The sequence below is a fragment of the Schistocerca cancellata genome, chromosome 3, assembly GCF_023864275.1.
Source record: "Schistocerca cancellata isolate TAMUIC-IGC-003103 chromosome 3, iqSchCanc2.1, whole genome shotgun sequence".
NCBI lineage: Eukaryota > Metazoa > Arthropoda > Insecta > Orthoptera > Acrididae > Schistocerca > Schistocerca cancellata.
This window is the reverse complement of record NC_064628.1, coordinates 935,068,087-935,091,515: the sequence shown is the minus strand read 5'-3', so window position 1 is coordinate 935,091,515 and position 23,429 is coordinate 935,068,087.

Sequence of the window (23,429 nt, the reverse complement as noted above, 5' to 3'; positions counted from 1 at the left end):
AGGGTTCAATTTCCAAAATGATTTTTTTTCTAATCAAGAAGACAGTTTAAAATCTGTGATGATTTAGTTTTAAAAATGCTTTCATAATGAAATATTTCATAAAACACCCCCTTATGGGTTGAATTTCCAAAACACTGAGAACATATTTTTTCTTATTTCTAACCCAGAAGTCAAATATCAGTTTTAATACTTCTAGCTTTAAAAATTCTTTAGCAATTCTTTAATAATGATTTATTTTCAAAAAAATTTCAACTACTATTTTACCTCCATAGATGTTTAATTTGAAAAAATCCTGAAACATGTCGGACATGTTTTAAATAAGATTGTTTTCATTCGCTATTTCACCCTCTTACGTATGGAATACCGAAAAATACCTTCTTAAATGACGCCTACCGGGAAGATCAACACCTTCTACAAATTTCACGTTTCCATCCCCAGTGGTTTTGGGTTGGGCAAAGATTAGTCAGTGAGTCAGTCGGTCGGGCCACTCCCATTTATATACAGAGATTTACCAGACCGCGTCTGTCGGCAAATGGTTAGTGTCGCTGCCTTCGATGCAGAAGGACACGGGTTCGATTCCTCGTACTTCCTGAGATTTGTTTCTGAAGTAGGGATGACTGGAAGGAGTCAGCTCGGACTCCTGATGCCAGATGGGGAACTGCTTAAATACAGAAGCAGCAGCGTCATCATCACCACGATTCATCTACTGGCAGCATCGGAAGGGAGGAATGGCGGCACACAGGCTGCCCACAGCCACAGGTCGCTCCGCGTTCTACTTTGTAGGCAGCAGTCGCAGCAGGTCTGGGGCCTACCCCGTGAGTGGTGTGGTGTGGTGTTGCTACCACTAGGCTCTTACCGTACAAGGAGAATCAGGGAAAGAATTACGGTAATAAGAACGAAATCGCAAATACAGGGTGGCAGAGCAAAATGGAGATATCGCTTGCATGAAATGAGCCACATTTTAATTCTGGAACAAAAATTGACTTGTCCAAAAGGACGATTAGCATTCAGATGATAAAAAGTTGGTTAATACAAATACTTTCAGAATGTCTTCCGTAAAGTTTTTCTATATATTTCATCTGAACGGACGCAATTCTTGAGTCACATTGATGTCCTGAAAGGAAAGATGCATGAAATGTATTCGCAGTTGCGTATAAAAACAACCATCAGCTTTACAAGGAAATGACAACAGTGAAAATTTATACCAGACTGGCACTCGAACCTTGACTTCCCGCATTAGGCGAGCGGTCCTCATAAGCGCTTTGGCTATGCACGCTCGACTCACCGCCTGACCCAAACTGTCATTAGTCGCTGTTCCTCTATCACCACCTGTACACGTATACATAGTATGAAAAACCAGTGCAGGGGACATTTTAACTGAAAGTCGCTTCCTGGTGTCGGCGGATAAATACAATACTGCAGTGCATATGTTGTTAATAAGAACATTGCTTCGCTTTTCTTAACAAGACAGGCACTGCCACATAACCGCTGTCAAAATAGGAATATCACTTGTGACGAAGATATGGCAATAATTTACTATCAGCTCTAAACGTCATATGGTCATAATTTCTGTGTCATTACATTTGTTTACATGGAATTCGTTCAATGTATGCTTAGTGCCCGAAATCTATTACATACATTTACTCGGACGTTTTTGAACAGGTGTGTAGTAGTCACCACCGCAATACTCATGATGCCATTCATGATAACAAACTTTAGTAAATAAATATAGTTCCGATACCGTAATATTTTCCATTGATGTCTCAGCGAACCCATTTCTCAACAAATTCTGTGTCATACATTAGGAATTGTCGATATATCTAAACGGCTCTTGTTCTCCCATTTACATCCCTGCCCCCTGGTTTACACACACATAGACACACAAATCATTCACAAAGGTCAATTGAGAACCAGAAAAAGAAATTGGTAGCAGGACGGGAACTGAAACCGTCTCCGACAAGTGATATTAGTATATTATTAATAATATTGTATAAATACCTAACTGTCGTAATTATGTACTACAACACTCCCATTTTGTTTCAGGTAAGTTGGAGTTACGCAATTTTCTCGGAACAAATCAGCAAGGTTTGCGAGACTCTGTCGTCCTGCATCAGAATCCACCATGTGTGGGCAGAGGTCGTTTAAGCTTCTATCCGATCACGGGGCTGAGTGCCCCACAAACCAATCACCATCATCATCATCATCATCATCATCATCATCATCACCAAGGTGGGATCCAAGATAAGTACTGCACGTAAGTCTTAGCTACTAGCTGTCAACGTGTTGCCTAGCCTTATTCCATGATTAAATCAATCGGATTCAGCTAAACATCCTTGTTATTCGTCGTTCCCTTTCGTTTAAACCTCCAGTTAAACAGAGCTGGATGCGTTTGAGAAAATAAACACATACTCTTCTACAGCGTAAACTGCTGATCCTGTTAAATGGGTTTTAAAGGCAGTTATTCCAAGAGCAATAATAGTATCACGTAAATGCTAAGTACATATAACCAAACAAAGTTCTACGGGTTATTTCTTAAGATATCGCTCCTCTACTTCCACATTAAGAAGCCACAGGACGGCGGAAACATTACTTTCAGCGTCAGTTTCGCTACAGAACCTGATTCAGTGATCTACGGAAATTTACACCGTTATTCTGTACGTCTTAAGATATGCTGCTTCCAGATAGAGGTACACGGCATCACGGAATGCTCGTGTTGATCCAGTCGGAATTCTAACGGCCGCCAGTGAATACAACGAGCATATCTCATGATATGACTGGCTACTATATTTAACGTTTAATGGATCGTTAATGCGCTCTGTTCCTGTTGCTCCTGCATATCAGAATACTTGAAAATGGTCTAAGAGAAAAACTGTACTAATGTACAACAAGTAAAGTGAAAATCTTAGCTGCATGCGATGTCAGATCATTTTGTATAGTTTGTGGCAGCTGGCGATTAAAGTTCAGTTCTGTTACCCGCAAAATAGTACAGACATTACCTGAGGAGGAAGACGCTTTCACAAGAATGAACAGCGAGGTGATTATTCTCCTTCAGAAGGAAGGATTCGAGTAGGACACAAAACTCTAGGGAGTTATCAGCCACGCTTCCGTGATGTATCAGATATCCATAAAGACTGAAGCGCTTATTTCCAGATCTCCATCTCAGACGAATATTCAGTTTGTGGTGCAAAGAGTTAGCTAAAACTTTTCTGTCGTGATACTTGTCTCTTTCTTTTACGAGTGGCATTTATATCGTTTAAAATGAGATATGAAAATCGATGTCATTTTCAAAACTGTGTGTTTTTCGAAACACTTTTCTAAGTCACGTCCTCGGTCATTGCGGGCCTATAACACTTTAGTCTTCAGTGCGTGGAACGCCGTTGACGTCAAGTAGATATGTACTTCATGAGGTGCTTTTTGTGGGTTCTTTGCTTATATTTTTGATTACATTTGAAAAAGAAATACAAAACTATATCGAGCTGACATACCAGATGCGTTCTGTAAGAATGGCAGAGGAATAAAAACAGAGTGGAGGTATGTGGTAGCGATGGTCTTCGTCCTGCTCTAGCTTGTAAACACAATGATGACTGTTTCCGGGCAGCGAAATTACAGTGACAAAATTACCAAAGCTATCATGCTTCGTTTTTCGATCATAAACATAGACCTCAACTGAACACTTTTATTAATACTGAAATTCTGGTACAGGAAGGCTCAGGATAGGGAGGGGACGACAGTCAATGTGCGTCGTCTCCAGGGGCGTACTTGTTTACGAATACAGAGTGGTGATGACGTAGAACAACACCGCAGCATACTTAAAACCTGTGGAAGAAGGGATGAAGTAAGGCAGTAAGTTGTTTTTCAAGGAGTTCCTTGCGGGGAGTTGGGAAGTGGCTATGTACGTAAAAAAAAAAAAAAAAAAAAAAGAGTATTCCATTTGAATCCATAGACGTATCACGGCACTGCACGGAATTTTGTTGAATGTTGTGCAGGGGCAGGTGAATTTAGTGAAACTAAACATCTAATTGTTGTTCATTATAGGTCTCCTAACTCTGACTTCAGAGCATTTCTGCTCAAGCAAGAGAGGGTACTTGATGCACTTTGTAGGAAGAACCAAAAGTTAGTTATTGTGGAGTCTTCAATATAAATTTTGTATACGATGGTGCATACTGTCATTTCTTGTTAACAATGTTGGCTTATTCTCGAGAATAAGCAGCTTTCGCTCAGTTAATACTCGGCAGAAATCATACCAACATTTAGATCGGACTTCCTTAATTCTTGTGCAGAAAATTATACTACTGCATCCATTTTCAATAAGCTACCACTCCAACTGAAAAATCTTAACAATAATCAACGCGCATTCAAATCTAAACTGAGGAGTTTCCTCATGGATCACTCCTTCTAATCTGTCATTGAGTTCCTCGAAAAATTAAGCTGATTCTTGTTGTATTGCTGATGGCGTTTACTTAAACTTATGGACTGAAATTTTTCGGGTTCATAAATCTTTTATTTTTATCTGTTATTACTTTTTATGTTGTAATTTCGTGAACTGACACGTTCCATGACCTTGGAGATGCGCTCCTCAATTTGGTCCAATGGAAATTGACATGTAAATAGAAAAATGTATTTCAGTAAATTAAGAATAACTGGTGGACATCGCGCTAAGACAATTTTTGACATGTGTGTCCTGTTTCCAATAAGCGTAGATTAATACAGAATTTTTACGAAATTTTCCACTTTATTTCGGCGTTTTCTGTATAATAGAAACAATTTTTTTCTTCTATACAGTAAATTAAATATTACGTGAGATGTTGGAGGTGGTATTTGATTCTTTTTTTTTTTTTTTTTTGCTAAATGTGTATGTATTATAATGGTTTTTAATGGCAATATAGGGCAAAATCCAGTCATGATACAACGCGAGTTATTTCCAAAATACAAAGGGAATTAACTCCCACACCCTAAAAACCATATCTCTGTATTTAGAACATAAAAATAAATACATATGGCAAAAAATAACCCTCAGAAATGAAAATTTGGCAGATCACTTAAAATCAGCATTTCCTAGAAGATTTCTTTTGTTGGACATACCAAGGTCGGAGATATGCTCTTCAATTTTCACCAACCACATAGAAAATACAACAGATTTATCCTGGAAAGAAGCCAGGTGACTCCAAAAGCGCCGCGCGGGTTAGCCGTGTGGTCTACGCGCCTTGCCACGGTTCGCGCGACCGCCCCCGGCGGAAGTTAGAGTCTTCCCTTGGGCATGGGTGTGTGTGTTGTTCTTAGCGTATGTTAGTTTAAGTTAGATTAAGTAGTGTGTAAGCCTAGGGACCGATGACCTCAGCAGTTTGGTTCCATAGCACTAACCACAAATTTCCACATTTCCTACTCTAGAAACAAATATAGACATTGACAATTTGTTGGTTTAGAAGGAAATTATACTATGGGCCAAACAGTCAGGTGAGGGCACTTTCTGTGATTCAAAGGTTCTGAGAAGGTTTCGTCTCCATTTCAATAAAACCTGTACCAACCGTCCTAGAGAAATAAAGAGTTGATTCAGCCAATATGAGAATACCCCAGAATAGAAACTGCTGCAGCTTCAATAAGACTCCACCAAGACAGTGAGACATTAATGATCGAAGAAGTCAGACACGGGGTTTTATATTATCAAAATTATTCTAAGTAGTCGTGGAAGAGGTTCTCCCATTCTTAAATTGGCAAAAAGTATTAGTAATAATTGTTACTGGGTCATACATGAATCAGCTTCTTTTTCTTTTTATTGTGAGCATGCCGTTCATCTTAATCAGCGATTGTTTACTCTTCCTTCTGCTGTTAGTTCTCTTTAAATGCAGCATGCCTAGTGCAGGCAATAGGCTCTCTAAGAGTCAACAGTGCAAAGATCATCACGCCTGGTACTGGAGTATGGAAGTGAGGTGCATGATCGCATTAAACACATGAAAGTCAGTGTAGTAGAGTTAGTTAACAGGGTACAGATGATATACTATCACAAATGACTTATGTAGATTGTATCTTGGAATAGTTGTCCTATGTAAGAGGAACAATTATCGTTGATAATCGATATCCATTTTGAAAAATAGTATTGTGACTTCAACAGTGTGCCTTTAAGAGCTAGAAATCAAGTTGGCTGATATCTGTATGTATATAATGCAGTGTGTGTGTGTGTGTGTGTGTGTGTGTGTGTGTGTGTGTGTGTGTGTGTGTGTCCAGCATCTTCTCTAAAACACCTTGATCGATTCCAATCAAATTTGGCATACAAATAGCACGCTTCATGAGTGTCAGCACTTTGGGGATGAGAGCCTCCTAACTCAAAGAGGAGGAGGTATACATAGACAGAAAACGATTTTACAAGCCCTAATGTGTAGTTTGCCCTGCATGACAGATGTGTTATGTGGAAGTAGTATCAGTATGCCTTATCGACCTGCTTTGCTGGGCAGCCTACATGTCAGGAGTAAGATACAGTTTTCCAGCACCTGTCATGTAGGCTTCCAGGCGCCGTAGGTGTGTTGCATTGGAGTAGTATTGGTTACCTTTATCGGCATGCTTCGTATGACAGCGTGTGTGTCAGGAGCAAAAACAGTTTTTATACCCCATAGTGTAGGTTGCCATAAGCAACAGGTGATTCGTGGGACTGCTTTATCGACCTGTTTCACAGGGGGTACCTATTTGAATGGGCATGACTGGGGGAATGTTACAAGAGATGATGGACAGAGAGTGTGAGAAGGAGGGGATGGATTGCAGGAGAGGTATGAGGAGACAAGGGACAAACAGAGGGGGAAATGTGAAATGGACAATGAGTGGTGGTGAAGAGCATGTGGACAGGGGGAAGGGAGAGTAGACAGGAGGAGATGGTTATGGAGAGAGGACATGAAGAGATGGATAAAGAGAGAGGGAGGAAGAAGAAATAGGCAAAGAGTTGGGGGATGAAGGGTTTAAAGGTACATTTGCAAGATGGGTGTGGATATATTGCAAAAATGTTGATTTAAGTTTACAAAATAAATTAAATAATTACATAATGTATTAATTAGTATAAGTTGTTGTATTAATTGTGGCTTGCAACTGCTGAAACATTAAAATAATTACGCAGTTCAGTTGTCTTGCCGAGAGGACGCCACCTTCTTTGTTATTGAAGTGCTCCAGATAGGAGGAATATCTGCCATCACTGCAAATAGTTATTTGGCACACCATTATTAATCTATTTTATTAATACACGGTCTCACTAAATGTACTCATAGTTGTACACATCCAAAGAATTTATGTAAGTGTCTATGTAATTTAATTTAGAATAATATTTTTTGAATACAGTGGTATTATTTAATCTTTTGTTTCATTTATGTGGAATAATTTTATATTATTAATATTTTATTAGTACAATGCATTTCGGCAGCATGCTGCCATCATCAGATGCAATATACAAATATATTATTGTAGCAACTAAAAATGCCACAGATGTAGCAAACTTAAACAATAACGAAAAGATAGTTATTGATCAGAAGGATATGAAAGCCATAAACAATCAATTAAACAAACAAGAAACAAGTTACAAAGCTCACCAAGAGGACAGCATGAAAAAAAAAACTCAAAGATATAAACAGAAAGCTAAGTAACCATAACGCTATAATAACTAAACCAGAGAAAGGAAATATATTATGTATATTGAAAGAAGCAGAATACATAAGGAAAACATTAGATTTCTTCACTGAAAATGACATCACTGAAATACAAAAAGACCCAACAAAAGCATTCCAGGCAAAAATGAAATCAATTCTAAAAAAACACACTTCCTGCTAAGTGATAGTGAAAAGAAATATAACTCTATCATGAATCCTCGGGCACCAAAGCTAAGATCACAACCAAAGATACATAAAGAAGGCTGTTCGATTCACCCAATGGTGAACTCAAGAAACAGTCCAGGTTACAAAATTATAAACACACTTAATCAGATTCTACCTAAGATATACATACACGCAAAAAACTAATCAGTAAAAAACAATAAGCATCTAATAGATGAAATTAAAAACATCAACAATACCCATTCAGGCCAACTTGTATCTCTTGTCATTACAAACGTGTACACTAACATTCCCATCCCCAAAGCACTCAAAATCATTAGGTAAAACCTAAAAAAACACCAAAAACTATCATTTCCCAAAATTATTGAATTCGTGGAACTCCTTGAACTAGTACTAAACTATTTTGCATTTAATAATAAAATCTACATGCAACATAGGCCTTACAGTTGGCTCGAGCATAGCTGATACAATTGCCAACATAAATATTAACCCCTTTGAGCATAAAGCTCTTGCTAAAAAATCAAGCTCTATGGAAAAAATCATTTACTATAAACGTTATTTGATGATACATTACTTCTAGTAGATGGTGACACAAATTATATTAACAACATACCTGACACACTCAATAAACAAGATAGTAATATAAAATTCACAGTGGAATATGAGAGCAATGGTAGCATCAATTCCTTTGATCTAAACATCAGTAAAGAAAACAACTCACACAGCTTCATAGTTTACAGGAAGGCAACAGCAACAGATACCACCATACACAGTCCGTCCTGTCACCCCACAACACACAAACTTGCTACATACAGAGCACTAGTTAACAGAGCCAATAATATACCAATGGATAAATATGCACATCTTGATGAGCTCAGCATAATAAAACAAATAGCTTCAGAAAATGGCTACAATGAAGTATTAATTGACAATCTTATGCAAAAACGGAAAAACAAAGATAAACCTCCTTTCATACATGAAATGAAAAAGAACTCTTCCCCCCCCCCTTGCTTGCATATCTATCACAGGCAAACTCTCCCACAAAATAGCAAACATTATCAGACCACACGACATTACCATTGCCTTTACAACACACAACAAACTGCAACACACACTGAAACACAATATACACACACAGACTCATTATCGCAATCAGGCATCTATAAAATGGCACGTAATACCTGCAGATCCCATTATATAGGCCAAACTGGGAGAGACTACCAAACAAGATATAATGAACACATAAAAGACACAGGCCACCCGTTCCATGATATTGTGAATGATCTTCATATTTTACATAAAAAGGATAAGGGACACAAAATGGAAGAACTGGAAATCTTCATTCATAGCACAGCACATGGAGATGTAGTATTAAATGATAAGCTTGAAAGTAATAATGTTAACTTCTTCAAAAATTTCTCCAACATTAAATGTTTACTCTATTGACTGAATAATTTCCATTAACTATCCATGTAACATTGTCCATATTGCCAATATATATAGATAAAAGATTTCATCTTCACTATGTGTACATATTACTGTCTTTGAAATTGTAAGTAGTTTAGCTTAGATTTTGTAACTCTCTTGAAACTTGTAAACTGTCCTTCAAATTGTAAGTTGTTTATCTTAGATTTTAAAGCTCTTTGGAAAGTTGTAAACAGACGTTTGTGAAAATGCTAATCTGTGATTGCCTTATTACTGTGCTCTGTGTGGCAGAAAATGAAATCGCCAACAAAAATGTAAGTAAACGTACTAACATGCTATTTACATAATGTACACATTGTAACATTTTTCCTTCCACACAGGTTTATTTTTCGATTCTTAACCCCACTGGCACACACAGCTAATGTACATAACCTAGCAGCTGAAACATAAGTAACTGTATAATGTCTCATTTACTTTGAAAGCTATTGTTCCAATTAAACAGCGCCTTGGCATGGGTAAAGGTTTCATATTACAAATACTATCAATAGTCGAGCTTGAACCAAAACTTTGGAATTATTCAATCTACAAAGTCCGATAAAGAAATATTTTCCGAAAAATTACTCGCAGTCAAATTCACAATGAATAGACGTTACACAAAAAGCCATTGTCAAGTGCAAAACGTCTGCATGAACTGATCACATACTATTACAATTATCCATTATTATTTGTCTCTTGGCTGATATTCACAAACCAGACAGGAGAAGACACGATAAATCAAATGGGAATGGGGATAGAGTGATGGGTGGAAGGAGATGAACAGAGGACAGGGGTAGGATGATGTGGACAGAGGATGGGGTAGAAAGATATGGTGAAAACGAAGGGCATGGGAAATGGACAAAGTTAGGGAGTAGGAGGAAGTGAAGAGTCAGAGATTAGGGAAGAGGAGATGGACAGCTGGCAAGATGGGGTGGGCAGAGTGATTGGTACAGAGACGGCAAGGAGGAGATTTGTGCAACACATGTGTCGTCCACATACGTGGACGAAGCCTGACGCAAATGCTAGTTTAACAATAAATTCAAAAGCATTTTGAAACTGAACTTGAACTGTTACTATTCAGTAGTTACCCAGGCATTAACACTGCATAATTGTAATAATGATTTTAAAGTTGCTGATACTGGTTAGAACATTTGGCCGTTATTAAATCTAATGTGACCAATGGATGTGAGCTCTACTGATTGGTTTCTATGATTTCCCTAAATCAATGAAAGTGCGTGGTGAGTGTCCTTCCTCATCTTTTCCCAAAGTCGGGAAGGCCGGAGAGCCATTTGAAGTATGTACATGAGGCCAGTGTCTGTTTCACAACTTTGTTACCCCACAGAGTGGATAATGGAAAGGTAGGCGGTGGAAGATGTAGTTACGGTTTTCATGAAAGTGAAATGCAGCTGTGTGCAGTGTGTAGACAGACAGAGAAGATAAATGGATTGTAGACAGACCAGAAAAGTTGCCGCGAGCGGTAGCCGCATGGTTTAAGGCGCCTTGCGACAGTTCGCGCGGCTTATCCCGTCGAAAGTTCGATTCTTCACTCGTGTGTGTGTGTGTGTGTGTGTGTGTGTGTGTGTTGTCCGTATGTACTTGGTCCAGTTCGAATACGAGAAAGAAATGTACGAAGAAACGGTCAAAAGTTTCGTGAAAATACTTGTCTAAAGATGAGAAATAAGATCCATTAGCGAAACATTTAAGACGCCTTTGAATGATGGTTAGATCTTATACATGAAGTGCCGATTTAGGATTTGTTGTACATGATTTCATACATGACTACATCATTCAAAGATGCGTCAAATGTTTCTCTGATTTGCTTTATTAATTCCTTTCACAATTAATTTGACTTTTTTAAATTTTTTTATTTCAAGTTTTGTTCAAACACCTATGAAAATTCAACTGACATCCCGCTGCGTAACTTCTACGGACTTCGGTTTTCCAACCGGTCAAACAATTGAACCAAAAACAGGCTGAATACTCAAACAATATGAAATATTGAATGCCATAATGTGTAATGCAATAAGAAATGTACAGAACACTTAATTTAGCAGAACGTGGATGATAAACTGCGATGGTGACAGTGATTCTAATAAGGTAATCAACAGCCCTCAGAAAATGAATGTTACATATTTCAGAGTCTCCTGAAATATAATTTCAGTTTGGATTCCCTGAGACCACACACCACCTCTCATTTTGGGGAGTATGGGGTGTCTTTCTAAACGCATTTTGAACAGTTCTAGCCGTGGAGAGTGGGATATTGTTCTCTTGTAAGTGCATTAGTTTCGGGACTCATTACGATGGATACTTTCAGTGTCAGAAATTGACATATACACTCTGTTACATTGTGGAAGCTGCTGTGCGTGAGTCTCGTCTGTTTTCTGAAGAAGTATAATTTGAAATGGATTGTACACTGAAGACCCGTTCCCCGCTTAAGGCGTGACTGTAATCCTTCACGTGCGGTACGGGTTAACGAACCGGGTTGGTCCTGCCATTCAAAACACAGTAGTCTCCGCATGGCCCCCATGCACAATTCTGTTTGGGTACTAGGTCCAGAGCTGACGACCAGGCATTGCTAGATGGACATACAATACCCTCGGTCAACGTTGTACAGAACTCGGCTTTTGTTACAGCGTAATTGTCAGGGACCAACCGCCGGTGCTTGCACGAAACTTTGCGGCCTGCTGTGGTGTTGATGTAATTGATAGTGCCGTGGCATACCAGCTTAGGGCCGGCCGCGGTGGTCGAGCGGTTCTAGGCGCTCAGTCCGGAACCGCGCGACTGCTACGGTCGCAGGTTCGAATCCTGCCTCGGGTATGGATGTGTGTGATGTCCTTAGGTTAGTTAGGTTTAAGTAGTTCTAAGTTCTAGGGGACTGATGACCACAGATGTTAAGTCCCATAGTGCTCAGACCCATTTGAACCACTTGAACCAGCTTAGGGGCTCCCGGAGGCCTTGTGAGCGTATTAGACTGGTGAACTGGTCTTCTGCTGCCTGGATAAGCTTGACGTCACAGCTGGCGGCGTGGCGTCGATGCCTTCTCGTAAGGAGGCGTTGGCGACGTCCGGATATCAAGTGGTAGTGGGCTACGAAATATACTCCAGTTATCGGTTCCGCCACGTCGGCGAAGACGAAATTCCACTTTATTTTACGACGCAGATCCAGATTCATTTCCGCATGTTGCGTGCCGTATGTTTGAATGAAGGAGTTGTTGACTGCCGACAACCTGAAGATCGTGGACGGGCGGTACTCATGCAGTTTGTTGCGCTGCAGACTACGTAAGTCAGAGCCTGTACCAATAACTGAAAACTCAGTTCCTGACTTGGCAGAAATTGGCGGGTAGAGGTACAAGCAGGGGCGTCGACTTCTGCTTGACACTTAAGGGTTCACCTATTCGCATGGCAGGTTGCACTTGTGAGTTCCGTCGCCGAATCGCTGATGATACCAGCATATGTTGTCGTCGCGACAGGGCCGTGGGATGTGGAAAGGCACAGTGGAGGCAGTCGGTACTTTTAGCGTCACGATTGGCGAGATGCTCACTCAGTTATTCACCAAAGGCGTCGATCACGTTTAAGAAGTCGGCGTTCAGCTGTTGTTAAAGCGCCGTCACCTGTCTTCAAAATCTGTTGCAATCAGGTTTCGTCTCCGCCGAAGCACTGTTGCACATAATTGCCGCGTAGAAACTGGAAGCGGGCACAACGGCATCCTCAGTGCGATCAGCCAGGGCGGTCACGTCGTCTAATGTCATTCGAGTTTGAGACGCGATTATAGCTTCAACCGTTGCCCGTGGATCTGCTGCTCCATAACGTGCGAAACAAAGTGTCCGGATCCATGTGTGTGTGTGTGTGTGTGTGTGTGTGTGTGTGTGTGTGTGTGTGTGTCGGTCTCGCTACATATGTGGAATAGGTACGGTGATAGCTTCTCGCCACCTATGTCTTCCTGTGTTAGTACTTACCGTACTCTGTACTCTTGAGAGGCGTACATTCGGCGTATGGGTTCTAACTTAACACTCAAGTACGCATGTATTGCAGGTGGTGTGGTTATAATGTCCTGCAACTCTGCTGCAAATCGATCATCAAAATTGGCTGACTACAAGCGCGAATTTTGTCGAGTCGGTTGTTATTCCCGAACAGAACAAACTTGCCTTAACTTGCGCAGATCGATGCGCAGTATTGGTAGGCCAAAAGTGCGGAAGTCGCACAGCCAGTATTGACGTGATCTGCGGGTCGTTATCTTCCGTTTTACAGATGCGAGACGATATTCTCTGTAAACAATTGTATTCCTTGACCACGTAACAAGTCGAGGACACCACTGAAGCAAAGTCTTTAGGACTACAAGATCGCCACTTCCTTGCGTATGTTACGCGGCGTCTATAGTTAATGAACTAGTAATCTGCAGCTATCTTCTCGTTACCACTGCTGTACTCTATCCAGATTAGCATAGAAATTGATGTAAATGAAAAGACGGTAACATTTATTGAGTCTCAGCTACAATAGATATCTCGACCCTAAGACAAACAACAATATAATAGTAATTATCAACTATAACATGTAGCAAGTTCAAAGAACGATCTGTTTCGCAAGCGCTCGAAGCAGCGCTCCGAGCGGCCGGCACGCGAACCTCATTGACTTTGGTGCCGATCAGTTGATTGCACCCATTGAGCGTACGACTACCATTGGTCGCCACACGCCTTTCTCGTTGTCTGGCCTTTTCTGTTCACGTCCCAATCATAATACACCACGTATGACGAACATTTCTATACGCCTTTTTTGTGCTTTCACACTGACAAATTTACACCTGATGGGCATCATTGTAACATTTTTTACCGTAATTCGGTTCCGCATTAACGTATCTATTTAACACATCTACCAAGTTTCGCTGCCACACGATAACTACAGCCCACACTGGATCTCTGTGAGTAGTTGCACTTTAACTGCAACTACTCGGTATGAATAAAATCGGAAAGGGTCACTGCATGAGGTGGTCCTGTCAGACGTCAGTTCTCGAGATGCCGTGCTGCTCATTTTCTAAACAGCGTGTTCGGACACTGAACGGGCTACACTTCCATTCCTTCGCAACGTCCTACAAGCTGGTACGGTAGCGTCAAGAAACACCTCAACAGTGTTGCCAACCTCAAACGCAGGAATCGACAGAGCTCGAAAGGCTGAAACCGACTGAAAACGATTTTGGAGATGGCTCTGTCCTAACATACATTAAGGTCGTTTTCGTGTAAGACTCTGTGTCGGTGTGCTATCTCTGCTTGAAGGTTAACGAACCCAAAGGCTTCCGACGCACAGTCCCTCAAGAAACCATGCCGTGTACCAGAGAACTACGAGCAACTTAAACTGGAAGCAGCACACACAAGATGTTGTGAGGAATGTGAATCAATGACTGTCTACACTACATATCTTCTTCCACTTCTGTAGTACTGCTACGTGGTACGGCATCCTTACCAAATACGACTATCGGAGGACATCGTAAAAGTTCAAAGAAGGTTTTGTACTAAAGCGAAAGAGGGAGTGACTGTCACGGATATGATACAAAAAGTGTGGTGGCAATCACTAAAACAATGACGTTTCTCGTCATGGCGAAGTATTTTCACGAAGTTTCAATCACCAATTTTCTCCTCCAAATGGGAAAATATTTTCTTGACTCCCACCCAGGTAAGTAAAAATGATAATCGTAATACAATAAGAGAAGTTAGAACTAGGAGAGAATGATTAAAGCGTTCATTTTCCCAACATGTTATTCAAGAGCGGCACGGCAGAGAAACAGTCTGAAAGTGGTTCGGGGAACGTTCTGCGAGGCATTTATGTGTGAATTACAGGGTAGTCATTGAGAGTAAATGTTGATCAACAGTTTCACAAGAGAAGTGAGTCAGTCATTATTTGGTAAAAGGGTGGGAACTTGTTTGAAAAAATACACGATGACAGAAGCAGGACTTATACACTTACATTTTGGAATTTAGAAGTGGCTGTGCTGTCGTTCGTTCTTCCATTATCTGTCATCGACGTGCGAACGTGAAGGGTCAATTAAGTGGCTGAACACCGAGGAATGGAACGGTATGCACACTTGACAAGGACAAGAGTTGGATGTGCTACACCATTTTCGGTGTGTCCACACTGAAGCATTCCAATATCTAAAGCCACAGCGATCGCAGTACCCAGGTCCCTGCTACGAGCTGTTATTTTCGGCTGTGTTTTTGTCTGGCGCTGGCTTACGAGTATTTCTTATTACTCGTATGTAATTCACGCCAGCCACACTCAACTGACAATTCTAAGTAAACAATATAGATTTCAGTGTTTTATTAAGTAGAGATTATGAGTTTCTAGAATTAAATTTTCACCCTGTAGAGGAGTGTCGGCTGATATGAAACTTCCTGGCACATTAAAGCTGTGTTCCGGGCCGAGACTCGAACGCGGGACCTTTGCTTTTCGAGGGGAAGTGCTGTACCAGCTGGGCTATCCAAGCACGACTCACGACCCGTCCTCACAGCTGAGTACCTCAGTTGGTAGAGCACTTCCCCGCGAAAATCAAATGTTCCGAGTTCGATTCTCGGTCCAGCATACAGTTTTAATCTGCCAGAAAGTTCCAGTTTATGAGTTATGACCGTGCTGCCTTAAACGAAAAATGGTTCTCGGTATCATAAACAACATGTACGGTAAAACTGGTTGATTACGCCTAGTGGATTACTCGCATATGATCTAATTATTTCCTGCAGATAATACCCAAGTGCATAACGTTTTGTCAGTGATGTTCAACGACATGAATGGACTACTTGTTACCACGTGGGAGCGCATCCATACGCTCTCAGGAAACTTTACCACCAAAGAGCTGAATGCTGAAAAAGCTCTGTAATAGACAACTTACTGTCCAACGTATCTCAGTGCGAAGTTTTGCTACTAAGAGAAACAGCCAAATGTGGTACTGACGAACCCAAAGGGCGTTTGTGGGAAAATCAATGTCCGCAGTATGTATGCAAGCAATCAGAGCTGAAGGATACTCTTGCTGACGAACGACTGTCAGGAACGTATCAGTGAGCTGGTGAATTCACGGCATGCAAGTGCGTGCAGCACAGCTGTTATTACGTGTGACAAACGTCTCATAGCTAGAAATTACGCCAGAACCGTCAGCATTTAGCAGTTCATATGCGTTACACGTTACTCTCGTTTACAGCCGTGCGTGACAGTGGAGTGGGTAACATTCTGCTTCCTCCTCCTGTTTCATCTGTACTGCACCATGCAGCTGGCATGTCCCTAAATTTTGCAATTTGTGTGACTGCGAGCAAATCTCAGAAATGTCAGTTTTTATTGTACTGTTCGATTTACCACTGCTGTAAGTTAGCATCGATTTCGTTCGTACACCATTGTATTTAATAATATGACGTTGTTTTATACCAGACGGAAAATACAGAACACCAGAACTTGAGAATAACTAGGTAATTCTCTGTGTATTATGCTCGCCGTTGTGCATATTTAGAAGTAACAAGGAGCGTGTTACAAAACATTCGGTGATCACTGTAGGTTTTTCGCTATTCATACCTTTTTCCATTGACACGGTTTCTCTACACATGTACCGTGAGCGTAAACTATTGTTCGGTTAAATTGTGGAACACACTTAAACCATTGCAGCACCAGGGAGGCGCGTTCCATGCGCCGGAATGTTCCATGGACTTGGTAGGTGACGTATTTGGGCCAAAGGCAGCGACACTGGAAAGAGTTAGGATCGACCTTGGAAAAAGTTCCGAGGAAATTGTTACGCCACTTGGCTGCTTACTGAGCTCTGCACAAACTAAAACTGAAACCGTAAGTTGCCTTCACACTGAAAACCAACTCCAACAATATTGGTTGACGACTGTTTTCAATTCGAAATTTGACTTGATTTTCAACTGTTGTCAACAGTTGTTTGAAGTGCGAATATGAACCTTTAGTTGAGGGATGTTTTGTATTGAGTTTGTAGTTTAAGGTCAATGAGCAAAAACAAGGCAAAGCTGTGTGACTTGGGCATGCACATTTGCCGTGTCGTCTACTGTCTCCGTCTGCTGGGCTTCTTTCGACAATGGCAACTCACGAGTCGTCAACAGAATCAAAAATTCAGTTTTTATTAGAAACTGAAATGAGGATCCTTATGATTCTGCATATAAAGACAGATGCATAAAGAAAGATTTGTTGAAAGAAGTTTCGGGTAAAATTGGTGTACTGCTTGTGGAGTGTGAAATGAAGTGGACAAGTACGAAAGCACAGTAAAATCGCGAGCATTGTAAAACGGTCAAAACTAGAAGGGAGGGTTGGAACAAGCGAGGGAGAAGAATATTTACAATCGTAATTAAAATGTCATTCACTAGCATAACTGTAGCTGTAAGACGTTTGGTCGGAAATTTTGTAATTACAGCTATATTTTCATCGAAAATTTATTTATTTCTGTTGTCATTTCATTTTGTCAACATCTGATACGAGTAGATTGCAAATTAATGGCTTACGTTGTTCATAACTAAAGTTATAAGGGTTTTGTTCGGAAGTTTTTAATTACGTTTATCTTTTCACTCGATATTTTTATTCATATTTCTCTTGGCATTTCACTAAACCAACATCCGATACCATGTAGACTGCAAGTTCGTCCCTTATATTCCTTGCGGTTCTTCCAACGCTGCCTCACTTTCTCTGAAGACATTTATTTTGTGGAGACATCCTCCAACTGCCATACCAAAGGCTGCCTGTTTCTGGATCTTCCATATCAAAACTGCCAGGTGGTCATTAAACTGTGGCACTCTCTTCATTTCTTCTTAAAAAATTGTGCAAAGACACTTTTCCACAACTCACTAGGTTATAAGCGTCTTAAGGTCCTAAGTGCATAGTTGTTTCTAAGACACCGAGAAACTGCTTACAATATTCCAAAAAAGATCTCCACACTTCTTCTAACGCGAGATATTCGGTAATTAAACATTCTTTCCGGCTGCCTTTCTCTTGCCAACCTGCACGTCGTTTCATCATGTACTCTGAAAGTGCCAAACCATCATCTCCCACCATAACAAATGGCAAACCTTCACCGTCAGAAACCATTTCCATTGCTTTTCTGTAACAAAAAATAAAAACAGGAGTTCGAAATTGTTGTCAAGATTTTTCAACATTTGTCAACAGTTGTAAGTTTGCCAACTCACAACAGTTGCAAGTCAGCCAATCTTCAACTGATATATGTTTTTGTTTGTTGGAATTGGTTTCCCGTTTGAAGCTACCTTTACACTGCAGGTATACTGTATAGACCGACAAATTCAGATCACACTTGTTGTGTCAGTACTGATTATAGCTTCAAACATAGTACAGCAAACGTGGAGAAAAGTTCTAGAGCTGACATCTATAATCTATAAACGGAAGTAAGTTTTATGGTAACAGAAAATAAAGATGCGACTAATCAACCATGGAATTTAGAACATATAACATTATGAAGGGATTTAAACACCGACAAAAACAAAAGTACTTCAGTTGGCATTAATTATGGAGTAAATGAGAGTGTATATTGCGGCCAGCCAGTCTGGCCACACACTATGAGAGAAAAACGACAAATCACGAAGGAATTAATCGAATGGTTTGGAAATCGGTAGATGTAATATACATGTAGAGACAAACAACTGATTACAATTTCAGAAAAACTGGATGACTTATCCAAGAGGAACAGCATCGCAATTTGAGCAAGTCAGTAACGCGTTGGTCCACCTCTGGTTCTTATGCAAGGGGTTATTCAGTATGGGATTGATTGACAGATTTGTTGGATATCGCACCTAGTTTTGTCAAACTGGTCCATTAGATCGTCAAAATACCTAGCTGGTTGGACGGTTCTGCCAATAATGCGCCATACGTCCTCAATTTGGGAGATATCCGACCACCTTACTGGAAAGCATAGTGTTTGGCAAACACAAAGAGAAGCAGTGAAAAGTCTTCTGCCTGGAACCTCGTTGACTGGAGCAGAATTGTCTTCAGTGATGAGTCTCGCTTCGAAATGAGCCCAAACAATCAACGATGAGGTCACTGGAAACGCCCCGGACAGTGGTGGGTGATACCAATAATACTGCCGCCCACCATACGGTCCAGCAACCAGTAGTGATCGTCTGGAGTGCCCTCACAGCACAGCGGCACGTCGATGATATTCTACACCACGTTTTGTTGCCCGTCGTGTCAAGCAGTCCTGGACTTACATTTCAGCAAGATAATGCCCAAACGCACACTGCGAGAATTTCTTTGGCTTATCATCGTGTTGCCAAATCTTAACTTGGCCACCAAGGTCGTCGGAACTATTTCCAGCTGAGAATGTTTGGAGTATTACAGGCAGGTTCCTCCAGCCAGTCGGGAATTTTGAAGATCTAGGGCGCCAATTCGACAGAATTTGGTAGGAGATCTGTCAGGAACACATCCAAGGGTATATCAATCAATGAGAAGTCGAGTAACTGCTTTCATAAGTGCCAGAGGTGGCCCAACGCCTCATTGTATGTACATGTACACCACATCTATTGATTTCCGTCCTACTCGGATGATTCCTTCCTTCGTGGCCGCGTCCGGCCATCCTGATTTAGGTTTTCCGTGATTTCCCTTAATCGCTCCAGGCAAATGCCGGGATGGTTCCTTTCAAAGGGCACGGCTGAATTCCTTCCCCGTCCTTCCCTAATCCGATGAGACCGATGACCTCGCAGTTTGGTCTCTTCCCCCAAACCAACCAACCAACCTTCCTTCGTGGTACTGTGGTACATTTTTTTAGGGTGTCCGGACTAGCTCGCGTTCCTGTACAATCTTCATTTGCTGCATAATTAGAGCTAATCGAAGTACTTTTGCTTTTGTCACTGTTTGAGTCATTTCATTATTTTCTGTGTTCGAAATTGCATGGCTGATTAGTAGCATCTTTATTTTGTAATACCATATAACTTACTTCCGTTTATAGATAGAAAATTTCAAACTCGGTGACCTTGTCAGTATTAGAATATTTCTCCACGTTTGCTGTGTTATATCTGAAGTTGTAGTCAGTCAACTGTGAATACAGTACTACACAGAGGAAGTCGGTGAGTTTCGAAGAGTCGCTGAAACAGAGAAAAGACAGTCAGTTCACTAGCTATCCAGAGGGGAAGAAAAACTGCTTTCTGAATTTTAAATAGCAAAGAACATCACATGTGAAATTTTCTGCTATATGATCCACTTCATTACGCTGAAATGGTGAAAGGAATTAAACGTGGTTCAGTTTACAACCAAATTTATGATTGAATCTTTTACTCTGCACTGGAGGATACGACTTTCTTTATATAGATTTTTCGACTCCTTGTAAGGAATCGGGTACTAGACATGGACTGAAACATAGAATTTCGCCTTTTATTTCAAATGCGCTTACGGATAAAGTAGACAAGACCACAATCTAGTCTCGCAACTTCAATTCTGTCACAATTCTCTGTCGTCATACGTGTCTAGATGCCCGATCCGGATTCACACGTCTGATGTCATGAAATGTTACATGCAGCGTGACATCCAACCTTACTATCGCGCTTTGAATACCAGAACCATTCCGGATAGTTTCCTGGTGCCGCACTTTAAGGATTACAATCGCACGTGAAGCGGGAAACAGGTCCTCATTGTACTTGACAGTGTTAAGGCGTGTACGCAGATCCCTATGGCTGAAAAAGGCATTACGAAAACAGCAATAATCGCGTCTTTACGATTCTTAGAGAGTTTATTCGTGACCTTTGGCCTGAGAAACGCCGCACAGATGTGGCAACGATTCATCGATCCAGTGCTACGAGGTTTACCACACTGCTTCGCTTATGTGGACGACCTTCCCGTTTTTTCGGAAACTGTAGAAGCCCATCAACACTATCTCGTTGAAGTTTTCGAACACGTCGCTGCCACGGTATCGTACTGAATATGTCAAGTTTTGTATTCGTCAAACAGCACATAACTGTCTTGGGACACGTAATTTCGTCACAGGTAACATGCCCCTTACCTGAGAAGGTAGAGAAGGTACTGGACATTGCACGCCCAGTTACAGTGAAGGAACTACGCAGGTTCCTCGGCGTGCTCACGTTTTACCGTTGCCACCTGCCACGAGCCGCTGAATTGCAAGAACCGCTAACAGCGGCATTGACCGGTCAGGAAGCTAAAGGGAAGGCATTGTTGCAGTGGTAACAGCTAATGATAGACGCGTTCGAGGCAGCCAAAAGACTGAAGCCGAAGCTGCACTTCTCGCACACACCGCGAAAGACGCGTCCCTGACAAACGTGATGGATGCTAGTCAGGTCGCCATTTATAGTGAAATACTTCCGCACATAGCTAGAAGCTGAGCCTCTCACATACACCTTTCGTCAAAACAATGATATGTTGCTCGCCACGGCGAGGTAACCAGGTATACAACACGTCTGAGGGCTAAATAGCGTAGTTGCTGACTGTTTATCTCGGGTTAGTGCTGTCACGAACACCACTGATCTCCTATGCCTGTGCAAAGCGCAGCAGCAGTCTGATCAAGAGCTAAGTAACCTTCTTCAAGACGCCGAGACTGGACGACAGCCTGAACTCGTGAGCGTGCCCGGAGCAAACGCTCGTCTATATAGCGACACTTACACTGGGAAGACACGCCCGTATGTACCTGCAGCTCTACGCAAGAGTGTCCCCCATGGCCTACACGACCTCTGCCACCCTGGAACCAGAGCATCAGGAAAAGTTGTCGCCTCCCGTTATGTTTGGCCCGCAGTAAAAAAAGATTGTCGGTACTGGGGACTATTCGCGGCTTGTTAACGAAGCAAGATTGCTCACTTACATGGAACCGTTGGAAACTTCCCACAAAGGACGGAGGGGATTCGCCAACGTCCATGTAGACGTCGTGGGACCTCTGCCGCTGTCAGACGGACAACGCTATTTATTGACAATCATAGATAGATTCACACGATGACCTTACGCGAATCCGGTTGATAACACCTCCTTCATGTCACAGTGGGTCGCGCGATTTTGCTGCCCATTACATATCACTACCGACAGGTAACGCCATTTCGAATCAGTGCTCTTTGCACAGTTGAGCAAATTTTGCGGCACTACCCACCACCTCACCGAGAACTACCGCACAATCAGCAACGGAAAGGTGGAGCGCTCGCACCACTTCCTCAGGGCAGCGCTCATGTGCTATGACACCAAGTAGAATACAGCCCTACCCTTTTTTTACTCGGCCTGCTAACGGTACCAAACCAGACCTGGACGCGGCACCAGAAGAGCTAGTGTATGGCGACCCGTTGTGCCTACCAGGAGAAGTTACTGAATCAAGTGCGTCTAAGGCAACTCTACACCAGCCGGAATTCATAGCGCAACACAGAGAGCATATCACACGCATCCGACCCCACCTATCGTCACGGCATTGACAGCATCCCAACCGCGTTCTCGCGCCCGACGACGCGACTCTGGACATTCTAGTCAACGGTAGACGCAGAACTGTCTCAGCTGACGAGGTTAAGCCTGCCTTTGTGTTTGAGGACCCCGTCGACACATCCCAGCCCAGTCAGCGGCCTCCATCGCCTTCTACGGGAAACCACCCACCTCCTTCCTCACAGCCGTCATAGCCGCAGCGCCAAACGTGTTCTTGCCGGCACGTCCACTTTCCTGCGAGTTTCTTTCGTAGCATCGAGTTTCGTGGGCGCCGACGACGCTCCGCTTCTCCGCGGGGACGTGATGCGGCGACCAGCGGAGACAACGAGCTCGATGAGCGCCTTGGTCTGATCGCCAGTAATGTCACGTAGGTTCGCCAGCCGGCCGCTCGAAGCGCTGCCTCTCGCTCTTATTCCTAGCTGCGAACAGAGCGTTCTATGGATTTGTCACACTACTAGCCATTAAAATTGCTACATACAGATGATAAACGGGTATTCATTGGACAAATATATTATACTAGGACTGATATGTGATTATATTTTCACGCAATTTAGGTGCATAGATCCTGAGAAACCAGTACCCTGAACAACCACCTATGGCCGTCATAGTGGCCTTGATACGCCTGGGCATTGAGTCAGAGATTGGATGGCGTGTACAGGTACAGCTGCTCATGCAGCTTCAACACGACACCACAGTTCATCAAGAGTAGTAACTGGCGTATTGTGACGTGCCAGTTGCTCGGCCACCATTGACCAGACGTTTTCAATTGGTGAGAGATGTGGAG